This window comes from Hyaena hyaena, unplaced genomic scaffold, assembly GCF_003009895.1.
Source record: "Hyaena hyaena isolate Hyena2069 unplaced genomic scaffold, ASM300989v1 scaffold_90, whole genome shotgun sequence".
Taxonomy (NCBI): Eukaryota; Metazoa; Chordata; class Mammalia; order Carnivora; family Hyaenidae; genus Hyaena; species Hyaena hyaena.
This window is the reverse complement of record NW_024080722.1, coordinates 1,909,708-1,925,162: the sequence shown is the minus strand read 5'-3', so window position 1 is coordinate 1,925,162 and position 15,455 is coordinate 1,909,708. Positions and strand designations below refer to the sequence as shown.

The following is a 15,455-nucleotide window of genomic DNA, read 5'->3' as shown; positions in this document are numbered from 1 at the left end:
TGTTACGCAGCAAGAGCTGACTGATACACTAGGCAATTCCATCAAAAAATTTGCATAGCTAGGGAAAGCAGAATAGTCAGGCCTGAGGGAGAGCCTCAAGCGGTGAATAATGGTGCTGTGTCTGTCAGGGGCTTTGAATGCCAGCTGCAGGAACTCCCGGGTCTCTGTTCTGCTCTGAACTTGCTGTGACTTGACTGTTCTCAGGTATCCACTGTTCCTCTCTTCTCATGCTGTCCACCACCTCCCACACCGTCTATCCAGATGTACATGTCCCCTGTCCTCATTCCTTTAGCCCACACCAAGGGGGAAGGACCATCACTGCCACCCCAATCTCTGTCTTGCCCCAGGGCCTTCCAGCCTTGGACCTGCTCCTAACTGCCTGAGATGTAACAGGGCCATGGCTTCCCCATACTTCTTCACTCTCAGATCAGCTATGTGTGAAAAAGGGACAGCTAGGGACACCATATGTGTGTATGCACCTGTATATATGTGCATATGTAGATACACATATATACAGATATGTGTCCATGTGTGTATATATGTACATATGTAAACACACATATCTACATGTTCATTTATATAGAGAAAGAGAGAGGAAGGAAGGAAGGAAGGAAGGGAGGGAGGGAGGGAGGGAGGGAGGGAAAGATACTCAAGCCTCAAAACAGTGCTTGAACTAGATGGCTTACACAAGGCTAAGGTTCTTTTATTCTCTTCTCTGAGTGAAACCCAGAGAACCATGGGGAGTTTGCCACGGTCAACTGCAAGACTCTAAATCAGTTGTTCTGACTCTTTATCCAGAGCTTTTTCCAATACACCCTATCAAATGTGTTGGGTGTATTGGTCCCATCCCTGGGGAATGTAGGCGCAGCTTCAGATAAAACCACAGCATTTGTGTAGACGACTCTCCTCCAGCCTGTGTATTTCCCCCTCAGACATGCCTGGGCCTCGCGGTTCGGAAAGAGCTCCAGCCAGCATCATATTATTTACTACATCTTCTGCACCACTTCCAACATCAGGTCTGCTGGTGATAATAAACTCCACTCTGACAGATCAACACCTCAGACATTCTCTGCCACAATTTCAAGACAAAAATGAAAGATCCTACAGGAGGGGCAGCCCGGAGGCTGTTTGATTTCAAGGAGTTTATCAAGAGGAGAGGAGAAGGCAGATTACACAGAGAGATCTTCACACTCCTTGGAAGAGCACATGCGTTCATATGCACCCCGATGGGCCCACTAGACGGGAAGGCTGGATGGAAACTGAGTCATGGCAACCAACCCCCCCGGGTACCTCCTCAGCAGTCAGCAGTGGCTCAGACAGTCTCTGGAGGTGACTCATGCTTTCTGGCTGTATGACTTTGGGAAAGGTACTTTCTCTCTGCCTACACCTTCCCATGTGAAACTGAAATGATAACACTATCTGTCTCTAGGATTGTTGTGGAGCTCAGAGAGGTTCATGTTCTAGCCCAGGGTCTGGTGCATTTAGTAGATGTTCAATAAATGTCAACTATCAGAATGATAATTTTCTAGAACATTCAGGGCACAGAGGAAGGGGTGTGAAAAGGACAAGGAGGCAGGGAAACTTCTCTGGAGGAGAATGTGACACCCTAACTAGATTTGGGGAAAAGAATAAATGACAGTCTGATAGATGTGCAGGGAGGGCACTTCAGGTCAATGGCAAAAGCAAAGTTAAAGAGGCATGGAAGATTTTGGTGTGGGAAGAAGGAAAAATGAGTGGATATGTTTGAAAGGTGAACTTCAATGTCAGGCAAGAGATCAAGCTGGAAAAGGAATGTGAAAAATGCTTGCATTTCATGTAAAGGAGCATGGGGTTATTTCTCTTTTTTTTTAATTTTTAAAAAATATTTATTCATTTTAAGAGAAACAGAGTGCAAGCAGGGAGATAGGGAGACACAGAATTGTAAGCAGGCTCCAGGCTCTGAGCTGTCAGCACAGAGCCCGATGTGGGGCTTGAACCCACGAGCTGTGAGATTATGATGTGAGCTGAAGTCAAGTCACATGCTTAACCAACTGAGCCACCCAGGCACCCCCATAGGGTGAAGCCACGGAACGATTTTGAGCCTGGAAATAACACCATTCATGTACATTCATCCCAGTGAGTGACTGATTCATCTTCAAATGTGACTCACTACTTTACAAGGGCCAGTTCCTTTTTTTTTTTTCCTTTTCAGGCCCTTTTGATAATAACAATAATTGTGAATTCTTATTAAATGCTCACAGGGTGAAAAAGACACCTTACTTTCATTAACCCCTTTAAAACTATAACAACCCCATGTGGTGGGTCGATATCTTACCATCCCCGTTCTCCCCATTTTACAGATGAAAAACTGAGGAAGAATTTTTAGGATTAGCTGATTAGCCTAATGTCATTTAAAGTAAGCAGTGGATCCAGACTTTTCAACTCAGTCACTCACTTCTGAGTCTGTGTCCCCACCCATTATACTCAAGACTTCATAGCAAGTCTTTAGTGATGCACCTCAGGCGTGAGCCAGACTCCTCTAACTGGAGAAAAAAATGTGAGATGATAGGGTGGAAAGAGCTCTGAGATGGAGTAAAGGTGACCTGAGTTCCATGCCCAGCTGAACCTCCGAACCTCTGTATGATACTGAGCAAGCTACTTCCCCTCTCTAGGAATCTATCTGAACCACTAAGTCCTTCTCGCTTTGATATACTCTGCTTCTGGGGCTTTCAAGGAGTGTAGAAAGTAGTTGTCTACGGTGCTAAGTTATGCAGATGGAAATTGAGTGTCAAAACTTGGGCAGGTGGGTGTGGTCTGGGATAAGGAAAGTTCTAGACACCTAATATGGAGCCGACGTTGCAAGGTCCATCACTGACTAGGGGAAATGCAAGAATCTCTCTCCCATCCTTGCCTGGCTATGCAACGAGCCAACTCACTGTCAGAAACAGAAAGCTCTTTCAGAGGTCATGTTACAACTCAATGGTTTTCACACTTATTTTTAGCTACTTTTAAAAAGTCTTGCGTGGAATGCAATATACAAAGCTGGTTTTTGAAAAGCGGTGTTTTATTTGTGCACTGGTTTTGTGAATGAAAACAGATTATAACCTTTACTTATTATAAAGTCAATCAGTAAGAACAAGGCAGTTTTGATGAAGTAAATGGAACGCTCAGGTTGATACAAAACTGCAATTGTCATCCGTAACCCCTGACTTCCCTTTTTTTTGTATTTATCAAAACAGCCTGATAATTTTCATTAGTTTTGGTTATACAGCATCTTGAAAACCTTATTTACAGATGAAGAGCTGCAACTGCTGACAAGTTTTAAAAAGACGATGAAAAAGAAGAAGTAAAGATGGCTTTGTAACCTCTGGCTTTTCTTCCGAGTGCTACAGAGACTTAAACGGAAGCCAGAGAGACTTACCTGAAATATACCAAATCTCCTATTTCAGACCACGTCTGTGGTGTAAAGGTTCACCCATTCATCTATTTATCCAGAAGTCCTTGGAGAGTGCCTACAAGTGTTCATCATTGCTCTAAGTACAGGGGATGTGAGGTGAAAAACTTTAACATGAGAGAGATGAGCAATGAAGAAAAGAAGTAAGTGAAATCTATAGAGTGGTCATGACACCTGACAAGGGAATAAAACAGAGAAGGGGCTAGGGACTCCTGAGTGGAAGGTGGTTTCATTTGAAATAGGTCGAGGTGGCCTAGCTTGGAAGGTCTGAGCAGAAGTCCAAAGGGTAAGGGAGCTGGCCTAAGGCTGGGGATGGGCATCCAGCTGGTGCCATGGCCTTGGCATTGGGCCAGCACCAGGAAGGGGAAGACGGCTGAGCGGCTGGAAGGCCTGAGAAAAGGTGAGAGCAGTAGGGAACACGTCAGAGGGAGGAGGGGTCGGTATAGGGCCGGGCAGATCATGCTGGACCTGGGAGGCCATAACAATGACTTTGGCTTCCACGCAGAAGCCGTGGGAGATTGTTAAGCAGAGGAGTAATGGCGTCTACCATATGTTGTTAGAGCATCACTGGGGATATTGGGTTGAGAGCAGAGTGTAGGGAGTAAAGGTGGACGCAGGGAGAAGGAAGGTGTTTGCAATCATCCAGGAGGGAAAGTTGGTGACTCAGACCGGACGGTGGTGGAAATGTGACAAACGATGGGAGATTCTGGATGTGCTTTGAAAATAGACCTGATAGAAGACCCTGACCAATTGCATGTGGCCTATGAAGGAAACAGAGGAGTTGGGATGACCCCAAAGTGTCTGGCCTAGGGACTGAGAGGGTGAAGCTGCAGCTACCCAGGATGGGAAGGCTAAGGAGTAGACTTGGGGTGGCTGTGGATGGGGACTTCACTCGGGACGTGTCGGCTTCAAGGTGCCTGGGAGAAGTCTAGGTGAAGTTGGACAGATGAGTCTGGAGATCTGGGAAGTGGTCCAACCTGGAACCATCCATGGGGAATCATGTAGTGCTTAAAGTATGAGGGCAACAGCATGGGATCACTGACACGGTAGGCGGGGACAGGTAAGATGTCCGAGGGCTGAGCCTGGGGCTGCCAGCATGAGGAGGTCAGACTGAGAAGCAACCAGCTAGCAGACTGAAGGCCCGCAGGTCGGGGGATGGGCCCCCCAGAAGTTCTCAGATCATCTTCATCGTCTCCGCAGCGGGGAGTAAGTGGTCAGGTGAGGGGGAGGGACGGAGGGTGTGGAAAAGCCACCCAGAAGAGAGGGAGGGTGGATGGACCAGCATCGTGGTTGCCAGGCAGCCTAAGGCCCCACAGGCGATCCGTGCTCAGGAATCCGAAGGGAAGCAGCCAGCATGGCTGCATGTTTTCTCCAGACATATTCTCTCCTGTTTGGGGGCGGGCACCAAATAGGCAGAGTTGGCTAGGACCGGGTCTGTGGTTCTGCCAAATAAACACGAGAGAGACAGGCATCAAGGGTGTGGACCCTGGAGACGAGATGCCTGGTTACAAATCTTTGACCCACCATTAACCAGCTGTGTCCCCTTGAGCAAGTTGGCTAACCTCTCTGCGTTTCCGTTCCTTTGCCAGATTCTTAAGTAAAGGTTAAATGAGCGAATATACATCCAGTATTTAGAATAGTACCTGGCACATTAAAAGCTCTCGGTAAATGTTACCTTCTATTATTATCACTACTAGTCGAGGCAGCCAGCAAACAGGGTTCTCAGCCAGTTAAAATCTTGTTTGTCAGAAAACACCTGTGAAATGTATCCTGTAACATTAGGAGATGTTACATAGTGTCATTTGCGAAATCTCATCCAGCAGGTTTCTGTTGGATTCACCTTCTGAATTCCCTAATGTCTCTCTCTCTCTTTTTTTCTTTTTATGTGGAGGCCAAACAGTAAGCTTGAATATCCCTGCTGACACTTTTCCTTCCGCCGGCTCTGTGACAATAGTCAGGAAGCCTCTGAACTGGACAATAACACAGTGTTATTGCAACGTGACTGCTTACCTGACCCGTACACCGTGACGAAAGCAGGTTCCTGACACACACCTGAGCCTCGCCTGGGATTTTCGTTGACCTTAAAATACATTTCTTCTCAACTCCTGTGCGCTGCGGCAGTATATACACCAACACGCTTCCATTCGAGCAGACGTGCTCGGGAGAAGTTTTTCAGAGACTTTTCAGCTACCATTTTACTCGCAGAAGACTCGTTTACAGTAGGTCTTTGGATATTGACCGAGTAAAGGACTCCATAGCAGGTCAGCGGTGGATGGGGGAAACAGGCAAAAGTTTGTGGGGGTTTTTTGTGTTTTTTTTCCCCTTCCAAGAGCAGAGGTGAGGGAAACAGCCCAAGGAGACTGAAGCCCCTCCCCCACTGGAAGCTGAGCACTTTGGCACCCTGTGGGGTCTACAACGCGTCCAAGTTCACAACATGCTACCTTTGAATATGTGTGTTGTTTTGTACGAAGGCTACAAGTCCCTCCTCTGGAACCAGGTGTGTGTCTGTTGCCATGTCCTAGAAGCCAGCCTCAGTTTCTTCATCTGAAAAATGGGGATAAGTACAGAATCCATTTCATAAGGTGGATATGACGATTAAATGTGTGCAAATACTGGGCAGCCTGTGGAACAGAAGAGGATAGAAAGATTAGCTACCACTCTTACTTTTCCCGAAAATTTAAATTAGTTTTCTACTTGAGGGGGTTTTCTGGAGCTTCTGAAACATGTCTTCGAGATTCTGTGGTTCCTCTGACCCCTGTGATCAGACCTAGATCGAACGCGCTGTTGTGGCTCTGAGGAGGAGGGAATGAGCCTTGGAGGCAGTGGGGTTGAGCTGCAGTAGGGTCTTCTGTGGGGGCTCATTCGGTAACATTCGGGAAGGTTCCAGAGGAGCAGCAAAGGGGGAAGGAAGAGAAAACACATTTGGGGGAATTTGTTGAGGGGATGGTGCAAGGACCGGCCACAGCAATCTCCCAGGGACCTTGTTAGGAAGGTGGAATGCACACCCCACCCTGAACCCACTGAACCAGAATCTGCATTTTAACTAGATTTCCAGATGATTCCTGGACACAGTTTGAAAAGGACCTGCCCTGCTCAGTCTGTCACACCATCTCAGTTACTCTTCATGCCAGTTCTGCCCATTTTACAGATGAGGAAATGCAGAGGCTATACAAGGGTAACTTACTGCTCAGCGACAGTGCGTGACAAAGAGTGGGTCTGAGCCCAGATGGCCTGATTCTAAAGCCTGTGCCCTTCCTCTGACCTTGAGCTACATGGCAGGACAGGGGGCTGCATAATCTCAGTTCAGGAGCAGAAGGGAGAAAAGGGGAGCACGGGCCAGGAATCTCATAGAATATTCCAGCTACCCATGACAGGACCCCGGCAATGCTACCCAATCTGCTACTTACTCATGCAGCGAACTTTCCCAAGAGTGCCTACGCTATGCTAAAATGGGGCACAGGGAGTAATGCCACTACTGCTGTGCGCAAGAAACAGACCCTGCAGGGGCCTAGAAGGGTGAGCCATTTCCGTGCCCACACACTCGAACACCCCCCTCTCCATCTGTCAGTCCCTCACATCTCTCCCTTCTGCCTTTCCATCCCTTCCTCTGCCCGCTGCTTCCTCTCTTACAAGGACCCAAGTGGACACCTCCAAAGAGAAGCAGCCACAATGACTGTCACCCTCATGATGGCTCCACTGGGGAAGAAAGCCCGGCCATAAATGGTGAATCTATACCTTCTGTAGAAGCTGGATCTCTGACATTTCTTGAGGCTTCTAAAAGCTGAACTTCCAACTCTTGGCTTCAGAAAGATCACTGCCAGATGAGTCTCTTCCAGCTGATTCTGACATTCTTTCCTTGACTGAGGGCGCCCTGCTCCCAGGAAGCAAGCAGAGGCCTATCCCCAACGTGGAGGCCTCCCTTCCAGAAGCTCACTGCAAATTTGCACCTGATTCAGACCCAGCCTCCCCAAGCAAGGCTGGATTCTGAGTTTTGAAATCAACAACAATGGCAAGTGGAGAAAAACAGAGTGGGAGGGCCCAGAGGGGGAATGAAATAGGTCAAGTTTATGGCAGCACTGAAAGTATTATTTTGGCTGCAGAGCCCCGGGGAACAGCAAGAAACGTGAACCCAAAGGCAGCAGGGCGATGTTCCGCTGCGGAGTTAAAGGAGAAAAGCAGGTCGCAGGGCAGAATGAGCCCAGTTAGACAGAGCAAGAATCAGTACACACTGTGTGTGCACACAACACCATCCGGAGGGCAGGAGGTGTTGCTCTGTGCGGGCGGTACAGTGGCTTGATCCTAATACGGAAAATGGGCCGCCAGGCAGGCAGAAGAAAAAGGGTAGCTCTGCCTCTCACCCACCACCAGCAACTCGATATTAGCAGTGAGTTGACCAGACGGACATCTGCATGTGGGCTTTCTCTTTGTTTCCAGCCTGATGCTGAAGCTATTCCCTGCTTCTTCCATGTCTTTCTTCCCTATGATTTTTAGGACCCATAACAGCATCATAAGTTCCATCTCTGTCCAGCCTGAGCCCTTCACTTCACAGGGAGATCATTTGCAGCTACGAAAGCAAGACTCTACTGGATCCAGAAGGCATGGTGGTCTGTGTTGGAAAGGCATGTTGGCTGTGAAGGCATGTTGGCTGGCTGGGCTCTTTTGTCCAAATGAAAGGAGATACGACCCCAGCAGCATGGACCTAAACAGAAAGCCTTCCGTTCTGCCGTAAATTTTTGAAGAAGGAGTTTTGTGATCTGTATAAAAACCAGGATGTTCATCTCCCAATATTTCCTGTTAAAGACTAGATTGAGACATGATATCACTTTCTCTTCCAGAGTCCCTTAAGATCACCCTGATTGGAGAACGAGGAAAAATGTCTCTAGTCCTAGGGGCAGTCTTTCTACTTTCTAGGCTAACTTGTCCCCTCCGAGAGGCCGTCCTGGACAAGAAAAAGTGCCCCAGTGCCAGGACGGTAACAAGAAGAACAGCAGCAATCATTCATGGGTGGTTTCCCACATGCCCGGCACTGTGCGGCGCTTGGCATACGTATCTCTGTAAGCCCTCACGCCCAAACAAGTTATCACTACCAGTTTGCCGATGGGTAAACTGAGGCTCACACAGCCAGCTGGCGAAAGAACCAGAACTCAGTGCAGATCTGTTGACCCTGAGCCTTATCTGCTGCTCTGTCTTCTGCCCGTGCTCTGAGTCTTGTCTTCTCTTCTTCCCAGCTACTGTCGCTGAAACGAGCAGAGGTCCCCCGGGGTCACGGGGTGATGGGTTATATTTATCTTCTCCTCTTGACTTATGTAGTCTTCCTAGATATTCTACAATAAACACTGTTACCTTTGAAATAAGGTTTAGAAAATTAACGTCAAATATTTTTAATTGTTTTAATTAATTTTTTAATTTATTTCTGAGAGAGAGACAGAGAGAGAGAGCAGGGGAGGGTCAGAGAGAGAGAGGGAGACACAGAATCTGAAGCAGGCTCCAGGCTCTGAGCTGGCAGCACAGAGCCCGACAAAGGGCTTGAACTCACAAACCATGAGATCATGACCTGAGCTGAAGTCGGATGCTTAACCGACTGAGCCACCCAGGTGCCCAGATGCCAAATGTTTTTAAAAGGAAAGGAAAAGGAACATTTGCCACAGAGAGGAAGGAAGCTTCTGTTACGCTCCAGCCTAAAACATACTTGTGCTGAGCTCAGAACCTGAGAGAGAGGCAACGCCAGGGTCCACAGAGGCCGCCCCCCTCAGCCCTGAGGGGCTAAGCCCATTAATGAAGATGACCCAAATAATGTCCTCTCTAAAGCATAAAAATTATTTAAGGTCTCAGACCCACACCACGAGGCAAGAGTAGGCAAGTTATTTTTGATTCACCGAGAGTGTTTTTTGATACAATCGGCCCTTCTAAGCCATCAAAGTGTGTCTTTCAGGTGACTGATTCTCTGGTAATCTCTGCGGGTGCCTTTTCTCTCCTTTCAGGAAGCCCGGGTCTGGCAGCTGGCTTTGCTGGGCACACCTCAGTCTCCCATCGCTGTTTCTTACCAGCTTGAGCGATCAGCTGCAGGAGACAGAGACAGAGCAGATCAGAGTGTGCCCTCAGTGGCCATTTCACAGGGTCCCCGTGATGGTTCATCGCATCACCAGGTCAGAGCACTGTTTGGACTTTAGGCCCTCCACCCACCCTGGCTACAGAATGCCTACGATTCCCCAACTGTAGCCAAGGCATCAAAGGTCCAGAAAGAATGAATACAATGGTCAGTGGGTGCCTTGTCCCGAGGCCCCCCATGCCAGAAAACAGGCATCTCCCTGCTTAAGTTCTAAGCAGGAAACTCAAAGCTGAACCAGGCAACTAAGGAGTCACATTAGCCACAGGCTGAATTCCAGGCAGAGAGCTGTGCCCTGGTCGGCATCCAGGAGTGAACGACCTACGCAGGGTTGTTTATGGCCCTTTACCTGATGGTTTTGGGGGTTAAGCATTGCCCTCGCTGTTCTCACCGATGACCCCAGTGCAGATAGGACTTTACTCTGGGTGGTAAAACAGTGCCAGCAGAGTGCTAACATATGGGTCTTTGTGTGGTCTCGTCCACCTGCAGATTTGTGGGCCAGCCAGCCTGCCCGCTCTTTCCATACATCAGTTTAATATTCAGTGGAGGCAGATGGGACCTCTCTTGACTGGCTGTGCCTGCTAAAAATCCATAAAGAATAAATGGGAATGTAGAAAACTAGAGTCACACTTCTTTACTGGAAGAATTTCTGAAGCACTCGTCCCCACCGTAGACTTCGCTGACCCAGCACGGAAGTGCTTCCCACCAAGCCCAAGCCCAGGTTCAATGTCCCCATCAACATCCCACATCAGGCTGTAACCATCACAAGGTTGGAGATGGCCCACAAGACAAAACTTATTTGACACCCCCAATAAAATCCAAACCTATCCTTTTACAGATGGAAAAACCAGGCTTAGACAAAAGGAGTGACTTTGGCCAGAGTCATTCAGGAGGTCGTGACAGAGGCTGTGAGGATCTCGGACTATCTGACTCTGCTCATCCAATGCACCAGAATCAGGGCTCTCAAACCTCAGAATCTGGGTGAACAAGAGGTAAGAGAAAGGTTGACTAAGAGGTCACTCTTTGGAAAGAACATTACCTTGACTTCAGTTGACTCTGGGGTCGAACTTTACCTTGGGTATGTGGCTTTGCACTCCCTGGTCCTCAGTCTCCCAACTTCAAAATGGGGGTAATGATGCCTACCTCATGGAGCCATTGTGATGCCCAAATGAGATGGTGCTTAGCATAGAGCCCAACACAAACTAGGTAAACTGTGTACCTTGCATTTTCTCCCTGCTAATACCGAGCTCCTAACATCTGCTCCTTCCCTCCATGCCTCCTTCCCAGCCAAACCACCTCATGTTCTCTTGATTGCCATCAGTGATGGATGAGATGAGGCTTTGGTTTCCATGGTTGCCCGGACTTGTTTATTGGACAGACGATTTTCATTGCCTGAAGGTCTCCGCTCAGAGTTGGCAAGGGTTGGGGCCACCGAAGCCACATTTCCAAGGCACCTGGGCTCCCTTCACTCCAGAGAGTGCCTCAGAGATGCTCTCAGACTCCCTTTGTCAATTCCTGGGTAAGGGTGGTGACATTTTCAGGAAGCCCCACACAGAGTCAGTATCAAATGCCACTGAGCAAATCATTACATAGACTTCAAAAGCCTTCTCTGGCTCTTCCACTAGCTCATGAACTCCTCAAGGGCAAGGCCTAGGTCTTGGTCAGCTCTGCACCTCCTGTGTCCACACCACTTGGCAGGTAGTAGATGCTTGTGGTGAACTGCATTGCAGACCCCAATTCTCCACCTCTCCCTGTACCCACACCCTTCCCACCCTTTATCTTAACTTTACCAGGGTGCCTGAGTGGCTCAATCAGTTAAGCATCCGACTTCAGCTCAGGTCATGATCTCACAGTTCATGAGTTCGAGCCCTGCGTTGGGCTCTGTGCTGCCAGCTCAGAGCCTAGAGCCTGCTTTGGATTCTGTGTCTCCCTATCTCTCTACCCCTCCGCACTCTCATTCTGTCTCTCTTTCTCTTTCAAAAATAAATAAGCATTAAAAAAAATATTTTGTAACATTGCAATTCTCTCCCACCTGTACCCGGAGCTTAATTCCCCACCCTAGGCCTGGCCATGTGATCTCGCAGTGACCATACAGATGTGTATTATTTATCTTTTGCTGCGTAACAAATTACCCCAGGTTTAGGAACTTAAAACAACACATTTATTTTCTCGCTGTGACGGTGGGTCAGACCCCTCGGCATAGCTTAGCTGGGTTCCCTGCTTCCAGCCCTCTTGCAGGACTGCAATAAAGGCGTCAGCTGGCCTGTAGCCATCTCAAAGCCCAACTGGGGAAATCTCTGCTTCCAAGCTTGCGTGGTTTGTTGGCAGGACTTAGTTCCATGCAAACTGTTGGCCAGAGGCTGCTCTCAGTTCCTCGCCACGTGGGCCACTTTATCAAAGAGGATAAGTCAAGGAGACAATAGAGAGAATCTGAGAGCAAGACAGAAGCCACAGTCTTCGTGTAACCTAGTCAGGAAAGCCCGTCATCTTTGGTGCATTCTACCAGCTGGAAGCAAGTCACAAGTCCTGCCCATAGTCAGGGGAGGGGGTTTCACAAGGGTGTGAATGCCAGGAGGTGTAGATCCCTGGGGGGCAGGGGGCATCTTGGAAGTCTGCCTCCTGCGGGCTATTTGCAAATGTGGCAAGCAGAATTGAGCTGGCTCCCTCTTAGGCTTCTGCCTCTGCATACCTGGGTCACTTAGGAGAAGTGTGAGTTCCAGAAGGAGAATGAGAGACTTCTGGCACAGAGCTAAGATCCCCCAGTCTCCAGTTTACTCCACGTGCACACATGAGTAAACCCAACTGAGACCAACAGAATCAGTGCAGACCACCTGGAGCCCAATCCAGATAGTTGACCTCGCGGAAGCCACTGGTTGTTCCTGGTACAGCAAAGGATAATTGAGAGGGTGAGTGATACATATTAGTACAATACCTAATGATATATTTTTCATCTCAGTTTCCTCATCTGTAGAAAGGGCATGATATTTACACCTCGCAGGGTTATTATAAACACTAAATGCGTTAGCGTTTCTAAAATATTTAAAACCATGCCTGGTGCATAATAAGCAAGAGTAAGCGCTTGTTGACTTAAGGAAATCAGCTAACTTTGTGTGAGTGTTTACCAAATGCTAAACACTTTTTATGCATTATCTCATTTATACATTACAACGATCCTCGGAGCTTGGTGCAGTTTTTATCTTCATTTTCCAAATGGGGTTTAGAAAGTGCAGGAAATTTGCACAGATCACATAGCTAGGATGTGAGGAAGCCAAAACTCAAATTAATGATTACCCAGTAGAACCCCAGATCAGAACGCAAGGAGAACAGTCAGAATGGAGAGGCTGGCCGAGTCACAAGAGGTAGAAGCCAGTGAACTGGGTTGATTTAGGACGGAGACTGCAAAAGCGGGGCAAGCGTCAGGGCCTTCCTTTTGTTTGTGCCCTTCTGTGCCTCGTGGGGGCCACGGCGATGAGCCAAGAGTGACAGAACAGAGATGTTGAACTAAGAGAAGAGAAGCCTTCAGGGGCAGGAGTGGGAGACATTTTCAAACAAGGAAGGCCAGCTGGAAAAGGGAATTGGTTGGTTCAATGAGACTCCAGGAGACAAAGCTGGGTCAACCCCGTGGGTTTTCAGAAAGAGGTCAACGTAGGGAAGAAGCAGATAAGAATTCTGGTTACAAAACCACGCAGTGAGCTCCAGCCAGAGTTTACAAGTGGATTCCGGAGGCCCACATTCTAACAATGTTGGAGAGATTTCTGCCCTGGATAAGGAGCCAAATGCTTTACCTTGCAAGGCCCCTTCCGATTCATAGACTCCGAGCTTCCAAGAAAACAATTACATATACGGAAGCAGAGCCAAGACCTTGCCAATGGTGAACAGTCACCTGGTTCATCTCTGAGTCCGTGGCAGGAAACAGAGACAATTTACAATAAAACTCTATTTTATTTTCTTTAAAAAAATTGGAGTTAAAAATTCATTATAATTCCAAGCACTGAAGGTGGCCAATTGAATTAATCATCATTATATGCCTCAGCAGACAGTGTGGATGTCATTAACCCTCCGCTGGACTAATCATGGGCAGAGACACTGCCCCAGCTCCTACTGGGACTTGACCAAACTCTACTCCCTGACTTAACCTCCTTCCCTTGCTTCTCTTCTACACCTGGATTTTCTAAAGCTCATTCCTCCTGCAGGGGGAAGCTGAGTTTCATTCTGGAAGCTCTTTCCTAACCTGGTTTTGTGCTGGTGTCACCATTTTCTCTTTCTGGGGCTCCTCAATGGCCAGCATCTGTGCTCTCCCCGTGCATGTCGATGAATCCCAGACCCTTCCCAGCTTTCATTTCTCACCAATCCTCACACCTCCATGGGTGATCTCAGCTGCCCTGTGTGGTTTTAGCATTCCATGTGCCAGCGACCCATTGATCACAAGCTCTAGCGCAGATCTCTTCCCTGAGATGAAAGCTGTATGTCCAACCACCGCTAGACATCACTACCAAACGTCCCCCAGACATCTCTAACTCAGCCTTTGCACCAGTTCTTTTTCATCTTTGGCCCAAATCAGTCCTTGTCTTTTTAATGGCACCATCTACTCAGTCACCATGCTGTGTGCTTTTGAGTAATGTTCTTTCCCTCTCTGGACCTCTGCTTTTCCATGTATAGAATAAGGAAGTTAGATTGGATTATTTCCAATGTGCCTTTTTTCTAATTCTTACATCTTGTTACTCTAAGGTTTTAAGGAACTTCAAATGATACTATATTCTATTGGGTTAAAAGGCAATATAATGGCAAATAATAACAATAATGGAACTTTAGGGACACATGGGTGGCTCAGTCAATTGAGCATCTGACTCTTGATTTCAGCTCAGGTCATGATCTCAGGGTTCATGAGTTTGAGTCCTGTATTGGGCTCCATGCTGTCACTACAAAGCTTGCTTGGGATTCCCTCTCTCCCTCTCTCTCTCTCTCTGCCTCTTCTCTCTGTCCTCTCTCTCTCTCGAAATAAATTAATAATAAATTATTAAAAAATAATTACTGAACTTTATAATAACGAAAATAATAGCTGAGCTTTATTGAGCAATTACACGTGCTAGACATTTCTGTAATTGCTACCTATGGGTTACCTCCATAACATGGCCCCATCACAATTATCCCTGTGGGGACATTGGGTGAGGACCAGGATGTCCCAGCAGCCAGCAGCATAGATGGATGACAACATATGTGGTACTAGACGCCCACACCTCTCTCGGTCCCACAATGTCTCCATTCCCCAGAAGTCCCTGGAACTTAAGATATAACCCCCGGGGGCAAGGAGGGGCTCAAATGGACTGAGGTTAGTTTTCTGCCATTCAGCAAACTGGGGGCTCAAAATAAAAGCCCGGTTCAGATAGGAAAAATGACAAGCTATAGTTCAGTTCTTGTCCCCTGGGGTGTGACTGTACCTACTGCCAATGCATGTGTAAAGCCTTCAGCCTGCTGCCTGGTAATTGAGGGCTGGTCCGGTCACCACCTCCCGGGAGAGGCTCCTCACCCTCCGGCCTCTCTCCTGTCCCAGTCCTTCATGTCCAGCCAGCATCCAGGCTCCCTGGGACAGGGGCGAAATGGAGAGAGGAAGTGTATTTGCTCACTGGTCTTTGTGCTCCCAGAGTGAGCTTTTATCCAACTCCAGGTGAAGAAATCGCTCCTCTCCTGCTAACTGCAAGAGCTTGTTAATGCGGCTCTAAAAACCAAATCGCTTGCTGACAGTTACTCTTTGACCTTGGAATTCAACTTGGAGTTCGTCTATTTGTTCCTCAGTTAATTAGTTAAATGGTTTGCTTATTTAATAAGAGCTAAACTCTGTGAGACACAGCTATGGGAAGGAAAGTCCTTTCAGTTCATATAGCTCAGACTTCAAGGAGCTCACATATCACGGGGGAT

At 47.8% G+C, this 15,455-nt stretch overlaps 1 long non-coding RNA gene across 1 annotated transcript; it reads right to left on the bottom strand.

Moving 5' to 3' along the window:
• Positions 1-9,294: 9,294 nt before the first annotated feature.
• On the bottom strand, positions 9,295-10,653 carry LOC120233399. Its single transcript, XR_005528811.1, has 4 exons — positions 10,613-10,653; positions 10,364-10,516; positions 9,889-10,117; positions 9,295-9,493 (listed from the first exon to the last, which is right to left on the bottom strand). It is a non-coding gene; the product is annotated as an uncharacterized LOC120233399 (long non-coding RNA).
• Between the last annotated feature and the right edge of the window lie 4,802 nt (positions 10,654-15,455).